This window comes from Lampetra fluviatilis, chromosome 5 (genome assembly GCF_964198595.1).
Source record: "Lampetra fluviatilis chromosome 5, kcLamFluv1.1, whole genome shotgun sequence".
NCBI lineage: Eukaryota > Metazoa > Chordata > Hyperoartia > Petromyzontiformes > Petromyzontidae > Lampetra > Lampetra fluviatilis.
Genome location: NC_136279.1, coordinates 24,408,800 through 24,417,627, shown reverse-complemented (window position 1 = coordinate 24,417,627; position 8,828 = coordinate 24,408,800). Strand labels below are relative to the sequence as shown.

General features: G+C 48.3%; 1 protein-coding gene across 9 annotated transcripts in view; it reads right to left on the bottom strand.

Moving 5' to 3' along the window:
• TEDC1 (tubulin epsilon and delta complex 1) overlaps positions 1-8,828 on the bottom strand; it is a 90,639-nt gene that overhangs the window by 59,436 nt on the left and 22,375 nt on the right. For 5 of the 9 annotated variants that reach the window (XM_078857252.1, XM_078857253.1, XM_078857259.1 and 2 more), the window contains 3 exons: positions 4,299-5,544; positions 2,226-2,342; positions 1,649-1,798 (listed from right to left, as the gene is read on the bottom strand). The gene's annotated coding sequence lies outside the window, so the exon portion shown is untranslated. The remainder of the gene's footprint in view (positions 1-1,648; positions 1,799-2,225; positions 2,343-4,298; positions 5,545-8,828) is intronic. The other 4 variants (XM_078857255.1, XM_078857254.1, XM_078857257.1 and 1 more) reach the window with 3 other exon arrangements.

The window sequence follows — 8,828 nt, the reverse complement described above, 5'->3', positions numbered from 1 at the left end:
GTCACACCTGGAGCAGCAGGGGAGCTATGTGCGGATGCTCTTCGTGGATTACAGTTCTGCGTTCCAACACCATCCTCCCACACAAACTGGTGGAAAAACTGGGCGACCTGGGGATTCCACATTCCACCTGCATGTGGATACATAGTTTCCTCTCGGGCCGCAGACAGAGGGTCAGAGTGGGCCGTCATACATCCACAGCCCTGAGCCTCAGTACCGGCTCCCCCCAGGGCTGTGTACTGAGCCCCCTGCTCTACTCCCTCTACACACATGACTGTGCCGCCGTCCACCATAGCAACACCAATGTGAAGTTTGCTGATGACACCACAGTGGTGGGGCTCATCTCTGGGGGGGATGAGTCTGCCTACAGGGACGAGGTGGAGCGGCTGACAGTATACTGCAGGGGCAACAACCTGCTCCTTAACACCGCAAAGACCAAGGAGCTCATAATAGACTACAGGAGAAAGAAAACGGACACTCCACCACTAATCATCAGCGGGGACTGTGTGGAGAGGGTGGCAGACTTCTGCTTCCTGGGAGTCCACATTGGGGAGGGCCTGACCTGGAGCGCCAACAGCACTGAGCTTCTGAAAAAGGCCCAGCAGAGACTTTACTTCCTGAGAATCCTCAGAAATAATAACATCACACAGAAACTGCTGGTGTCCTTCTACCGAGCCTCCATCGAGAGCATTCTTACATACTGCATCTGTGTATGGTACACCAGCTGCACAGTGGCTCAGAGGAAAGCGCTCCAGAGGGTCATCAACACAGCCCAAAAGATCGCCGGCTGCCATCTCCCCACACTGGAAGAACTACACAGTTCACGTTGCATCAAAAAAGCACAGATCATTTTAAAGGACTCTTCACACCCTGGACACTCACTGTTTGAGCTGTTGCCATCAGGCAGACGATTCAGATCAGTCAAAACAAGGACAAACAGATTCAAACAGAGCTTTTATCCTACAGCGATCACCACACTCAATAATGCTAATTAAGTATTAAGTAATAGTGTTTACAATTGAATGTGAAATAGAGATGTGCAATGACAAAATGTAACCTTATGTGGGTATACTTGGGCTGTTTTTATATATAGTATAAATTGATTATCTTTCATTTAATTTTTTATTTTCTTGTTTTATTTAATTTAAATTTATAAATGATGCCCTGACTGGTGAGCATTTTAAATTTCGTTGTACTGGTGACAATGACAATAAACGATCTATCTATCTTGCCGTGAAATATTTATATTCAAGAGGCACCTGAGTTTGAGTCCTAGCCATGGTTAACATCAGTGGTGCGTGAAATCTGAACTGGTTAGGGCCCTCATTCACCCTGAATGACCAGCCTGGTGAAATGAGCAAATGGCCCTCATGACCGACATGGCATGTGGAGGCCTTCGTCCAGCAGTGGGTTTACGAGGGCTATAAATGATAATTACAATGCACGTGAATAGCGCAAAAACACCAGCAATAACGAAAGTTCTGGACAGGTGTGAAATTCGCCCCCCCCCTCCCCCGTTACTGATGTGTCGCGACGGGGTCTTTCGATCGCGGTGCCGCGTCACTCAGCATTACACTAGCGTCTTGCCAGCATCACAGTCGTCGCACCAGCGTCTATACAACGTCAGACCAGCGTGATACCAGCGCCTCACCTGTGTCTCAATGGCATCACTGCATCACACTGACGTCTCACTGGTGTCATACCAACGCCACATAGGCGTCTCATCAGCATCTCGCCAGCATCACACCAGTGGCTCCAGCTGTCTGTAACGCCGGCCCATCTGCCACAGCAAAGATCCCGCCTGTGCCGGGAGACACGAGCCGTGTCAACGCCCATCACGTGTCCAACAAGAAGATGACGCGTGCGCTCACAATACAGGACCAGAATTGTGCATTTAAGAATCGATTATTTACCATGTATGAAAAACGACATGCTCATGTGCAAATGTTACATTCAAGATAAGATTGGAAAACCTACAGCCGTTGGGCAGAATGCGGCCCGTAACTCGATTTCCTATGGCCTGCAGCCATACAAGGCCGACCGGCTTAAAACAGCCCGCAAATGATACTTATCCGTCTCTTGCGAGCATCTTCGCCGCACTAATCGGGCACTGGAGGGGAATATTTTGACCTGCCATTACTGGATTTCTCACGTTTTTGCGTCGATTCGGCATTGAGAAGTGGAGGGTGGGGGGCCGGAGGCAGGGGTGGGGGAGGGAGCGCACTCACGACGGGAAAGCCATGCAGGATGTCGGTGGACGTCCTCGTGAAGCCGTGCAAGCGTTCTGTCAAACGCATCACATCGTCCTGCCGCTCACGCCCCCGCTTCTTGGCTTTCACCTTTAGCTACACGTGCCGCATGGGAGGACACAACCAGGGCGGTGCGGTCCAGGTGAAGGTGCCGCATAGGAGAGGCACAGCCTCGACAACGCAGGTTGCAGACTCACGCGACACTCGCGTTTGAAAGTTCTCCCCCTGTTCTGCATGGGTTTCCATCGGGTTCTCAAGCTTTTTTGCCCATAGCAAATAAAGACCCAAAAACCCACACAATGTACACTGGTATTTTCCAAGCATCCCAATATTGAAAAACCACCTAAACATTACTCAATTGGAATTTACATAGAGCAACATCGCCCCCTACTGCAACAACGTAGGACCCTCCTGAAAAAGTCTTGATACGCGTATTTATACTAATAATAAACACTCTTTCCAGAGGTGCATCGGAGACCTAATTAGGCAGACAATACAGGGTGTTTTAAAAAGATGGTCCCGATTTGAAATCGTTATGACTGCAACCACGAACCGCCAATGAATGAAACTCTTACCACTTGAAAGGGTGGGGCATAGAGTTCCAAATGATTACCGCTAGATGTCTCTACCAGCGCACAAACAGCCCCTAGCCTCAGTCATTCGCAAGATGGCGACCCCGCAACACAAGGCGTTTTGCATTCTGCAGTTCAGCAAGATTGAATCCATAATTGTGGTGCAGCATGCGTTTCAACGGTGTTTTGGCATTGATCCGCCAATGTCAAAGAGCATTCGTCGTTGGTACCGACAATTTGAGGAAACAGGCTGTTTTATGTAAGGGGAAGAGCACAGGGCAACCACGCACCTCAGGAAAACGTGAGCAGAATTCAAGTGAGTTTTCTGCGTAGTTCGCAGAAGTTCACTCGTCGTGCCAGCCGAGAACTTGCGATTCCTCATACGACTGTCTGGCATGTGTTAATGCGACGTTAAATCATGAGGCCATACCGGTTGCAAATGGTACAGGCTCTTCGTGCGGGTGACAAAGGAAAGCGTGTAGAATTTTGTTATGCGGTGTTACAGAACATGGAGGGGCGACAGCTTCTTATCGCGTTTGATTTTTAGTGCTGAAGCAACGTTTCATCTAAGCGGTAAAGTTAACCGTCACAATGTGCGCATATGGGGATTAGAGAATCCACACGAAACTGTAGAGCATGAGCGTAATTCCCCGAAAGTGAACGTGTTTTGTGCTGTTTCTCAAAGAAAGGTTTATGGCCCTTTTTTTCGAGGGAAACACAATTACGGGACAAGCATATCTCGAAATGCTGTAGAAATGGCTCTTTCCACAACTTGATGAAGATTCCAATGACTTCATCTTTCAGCAAGATGGATCACTGCCACATTGGCACCTGCACGTTTGACGTTTTCTAAATGACACACTGCCTCAACGTTGGATAGGTCGCACTGGACCCCAAGACTTGGCACTACACTCTTGGCCCCCAAGATCCCCAGACATCACACCCTGCGACTTTTTCTTGTGGGGATACGTCAAAGACTGTGTTTTTGTGCCACCATTAGCGACTAATCTGGATGACCTCAAAAACAGAATCACGGCAGTGGTGACTTCAGTGGAAGAAGACACGGAGAGGCGTTTGAGACGAATTTAACTATCTCGATGTTGTTCGTACAGCAGGTGGAGGGCACAGAGCATTTATAAAATGGTTAGTAAAACTTGATAGCTCATTAAACCGTTTGTAACTTTTTGTGTATTTGTAACATGTTGCCATTGTGAAATATACTGCTTTGAAATTGGGTCCATCTTTTTAAACACCCTGTATATGAGCAGACAACGGTTTATTTAGTTTAATCAGGTGCGAACTCCAGAGACCAGCAAAGTCTCAATTGTAAGTGGTTGTTCGCTGGAAATGGTGTAGTGTTGGGGAGCCACTGAATTGGAGCATGCGCCAAACTGGTTTTGATGTGGTGCTGAACAAACACAGCGGGGTCGAGGGGCAGGACAGAAGCGAGTGAGGAGGCGGTCGAGGTGGACGGACTTACCTCTTATTCTAGCTATCGGACACGGCCCTCTGCCCTCTCTACCTTGGCAAGCAGCGACAACTACCACGCACTCCAAACGCAACCTCTTCCCTCGCGTCGCTCTCCGCAGTGCTCCCACGAGGCGAGCCGCTGTGTACACAGCACCACACACGTTCACACTTCTCAGCGAGATCACACGAGGCCACGATCAGATATTAATGATTTATTCTCGGCTACCTGGGAATTATCACTAAATCAGTATGAATCGACGAGGCTGGCTTATGCTGCTACCTCTGGACCTATTCCCTATTTATCGGCTTGCGATACTATTTCACCTTCTTACTCACGGTTCTAAGTATTCGGCGTCCCGTGGGTTTTCCTCGCTGCTCGTCTCAACACGTCGCACGGACATCCGGAGGGCAGAGCTGGGAGCTGTCTTGGCCGCTGGCTTCTTGGAGTCCGATCCCTCTACCTTGCTACGATCGCTTTTATCCTATCTCCCCGACCTAGGCCCCGCCTCCCGAGCCCTTACTCGCCCCTCCGGTGCTTATTCTAATTCATCCCATTCTCATGCATGCTTTTGTTATGTCAATTATGCGGCGGCATCCATCACAAAAGCTTGCCGTGGGAATTTATGCACGGACCTCCGCGTACCTCTGATTATCATGCCAATTATGCGGCGGCACCCATCACAAAAGCTTGCCGTGGGAATTTATGCACGGACCTCCGCGTACCTCTGATTATTTGTAATTCCAGCTTTATCTTTTAACTTCCCCAATTTCCCTAATAATGGCGCCTGCGCGCTCGAGCCCATTTTGTCATACTAAATTATGCCGTCCCGTCCCTCCTCTGCCTGTCTCGTCGATACGTGTGTGTGTGTGTGGGGGATGCGTTTCAACCGTGGTGGCCGAATGCCCCTCGCCGCGACCATGCAATCTTAATGCCGGTCACAGCGCCGCGGTGCGAAGTAGCATCGGGGGAGGTCGTCCAATTCCCTGGTCGCCGGAAACCGTGAAGGTTAATCCCAATAAGGGCTTCTCGGATTAAAACCGGTCAGCCAGGTGACTTCCCCTCAGAGCTCTATGGGGGGGGGGAAATGCGTGCGGGTGTGTTCATGTGAGGTGAGGTGAGGGGGACGCGGGGGTCGGCTCCGTCACTTGGTGGTGGCGAGGTCGGGGGTGGGGCGCCCGCTGAACGGCTTCGTGGCGGCGGCATCACATATGAATCCTTGCAGTCACGAAAGCTTCAAATCTAGAATTAATACCCTCTACAGGGAGGAATTTCACCTATCTGTTAGAATTTTTAACAGACGAGACAAGAAGTCAGAGCTTCGAGACACTGGCCTTCCTCAAGAGATGCCGCGATAACAAGGTAATACCCATCGCTTTCACACTCACATCTGCTGCTGTGTCCTCACTGAACTCTGAACAGATTTTACTTAAAGCTAGCCTATCACTAATCTCGGAGAGAATAAGGTTACTCCGAGTTGAACTCGATAATTTAGACAAGACTCTCTTACAAACACATTTAATGTTAACACAAAAAGTCCCCTTCTGATTGGAACCACGTTGACAACATGACTTCTGCTTCTGCGGACTCACTGTCAACCAAATGCAAAGCCAACCTGATTTCTAAATTCAACCTCCTATCTAAGAAGATATCGGAGCCACAAATCACAAAGCTGGATGTCAATAAGACTGTTATTAATCAGAGTAACATACCAATTTCTGACAATCTGAAAACGGTACTGGCCAAAGGACTAAATTTCGCTGTCACCCCTAAATATATACCAGTAGAGGATGTCATGTCTCAGGTTGATGTTGCCCTCAGAGGCATAGGACACATCCATGCGGATGTAGCAAAAGCTGAAATAGCCACGATTCTTAAGAAGGCTAAGAAACCCACTAGTAACATTAGCAAAAACGAACGCTCTGAACTCGCGAACTTAAAAAAGAGAGATGATATAGTCATCCTCTCGGCAGACAAGGGCAATGCCATGGTCATCATGGATAAAGAATCATACAACAACAAAATCCTGGACCTACTTAATTATGGTAGTTACTCCAAAATGAAAAGCGATCCTACTAACAGCCTAACGACAAAAACCAACAGGATCATCACTAGTTCGACTTCCCTAATCAAACCAACTAAACGTCACTCTCTAAAACCCTCGGCTGCTAGACCTCCCAGACTCTATGGTCTTCCCAAGATCCATAAAGAAGACACCCCGCTACGACCCATCGTGTCAACAATTAACTCCCCTACCTACAAACTAGCACGTTTTCTATCAGATACTCTATTTCCCTTCACAGGCAAGACCTCTTCGGCAGTACTCAACTCAACCCAACTATTCTCTTTGGTCAATGACATGGTACTATCTCCTGATGATATCCTCGTCAGTTTTGATGTAGTATCTCTGTTTACCAAAGTTCCAGTGCCTGACACCCTAACAACATGGATTGAATTCGGATGTGCCTGCGCTGGTTAGGCATTGCCTCACCAACACTTATTTTACCTGGAATGGCACCTTCTACAAACAGAATGAGGGTACCCCTATGGGCTCCCCTTTGTCACCAGTGATAGCCAACATGTTCATGGAAAAGTTTGAATCAGACGCCATCCAGACATCCACCCTGCGTCCTTCCCTGTGGAAGAGGTATGTGGGTGACATTTTCGTCATTTGGCCACATGGCCTCCCAGCATTGAACCACTTCTTGGACCACATCAATTACAGACATCCATCCATCAGATTCACCATGGAAGTGGAGAAAGATGGCAAACTACCATTCTTAGATATTCTGTTTGAGAGGAGACCTGACGGATCATTGGGACATTCTGTCTACAGGAAAGCCACCCACACATATTCCTACTTGAAACCGGATTCCCACCACCACCCATCTCAAAATAATTCTCTCATCAAAACGCTATACCACAGAGCTCATGGCATTTCTGACCAACACCACCTGGCTAGTGAATTGAGACATGTACATTGGGCCCTCAGGATGAACAGATACTCTGAACGCACCATCCGCCAAGTTGTTTCTCCCACCATACAGAAACAGCCACTTGAAACTCTGATCAAAACTATCACGTTACCATACATAGCAGGCGTGACCAAAAAGATCTCCAAAATTCTAAAGAAACATAAGATCCAAGTCCGATTCAGTACAGTACATAAAAAAATCCGTGATCTAATTCCATCTGTGAAGAATGTCATCCCTGACTTGCAATACCCTGGAGTCTATAAACTGAGTTGCAGCTGTGGTGACTGTTACATTTGGGAAACGAAACGTCATGTCTCTGATCGTGTCCGCGAGCACAAGTCAGATTTGAAACACGGCAAAATTGAGTCTTCTGCCGTTGCCGATCATTGCTACAATGCGGTGGGCTCTCATGAGATTGTTTTCTCCGAGACTAAAGTGCTCTGCAAACCCACTGGCTACCATCAAAGGTTTGTACACGAAGCCATTCAGATATACAAACACAGTCATAATTTCAACCGTGATCATGGGTACAAACTTAGTAATCATTGGAAAGATGTTATCAACAATGCAAAAAAGATTTAATTACACATTGTTGGACCATCTTATCTGACAGGCACTATTTTTTACTTTACCGAGTGTTAACATCCCTAACGTTTAACAGTACTCTCTTTATTGTCAGCCAACATTGGTATAAACATGGGCATTTTCTTTCCTTTCCTATTATGTACATCCACAGTGACTTGCGCATAAACACGTCGTTGACCTCGACCACGAGTACCCCGTCCCTCTGTTAGCCCCGCCCCCCCCGATACGTTCCATTCATTGGCTACCACATTCTGATAAGCCCCTCCCCCCCTCCTCCCTTAACTGGTACTTAAGAGCCTACATCAGGGGTCCTCAAACTACGGCCCATGGTCACTAATTGGGCTGCGCTTGTGAGCACTAATTGGGCTGTGCTGGTGAGCACTAATTGGGCTGCGCTGGTGAGCACTCATTGGGCTGCGCTGGTGAGCACTCATTGGGCTGCGCTGGTGAGCACTCATTGGGCTGCGGTGGCGAGCACTCATTGGGCTGCGCTGGTGAGCACTGATTGAGCTGCGGCGGTGGGCACTGATTGAGCTGCGGCGGTGGGCACTCATTGGGCTGCGCTGGTGAATGGTTCAATGGGCCAATTGACTGGACTTGCCCCCCAGGCCTAAGGCTGTCAGCCCTCCCCTGGCTGCGCTTGACTGGCTCTCCCTCCCTCAGCTCCCTCACTTGCCCCTCGGCTCCACTCCCAGTGATATTCCTGTGTGCTGGGGATGTACTGCGATCTGTGAACAAAACTGCAGGTGTTATTAACTTTTTAATGGCACCCGCACCAGTGTGAGCCTGGGGTAAAAGCGGAGTTCCCCCAATCAGACTGCATTGATGGGCAGTGCAGTCTGTATGTCTCTGTGTGGGCAAAGTTATTGCTGGTATATTGTTTTTGTAGCGCTGTATATATATTGGTATTTTACTAATAGCAATTTTGACTCCTTAGGAAACAATGATGTCAAGAAAGAGAAAAATTGACTCGGAGTGTAGG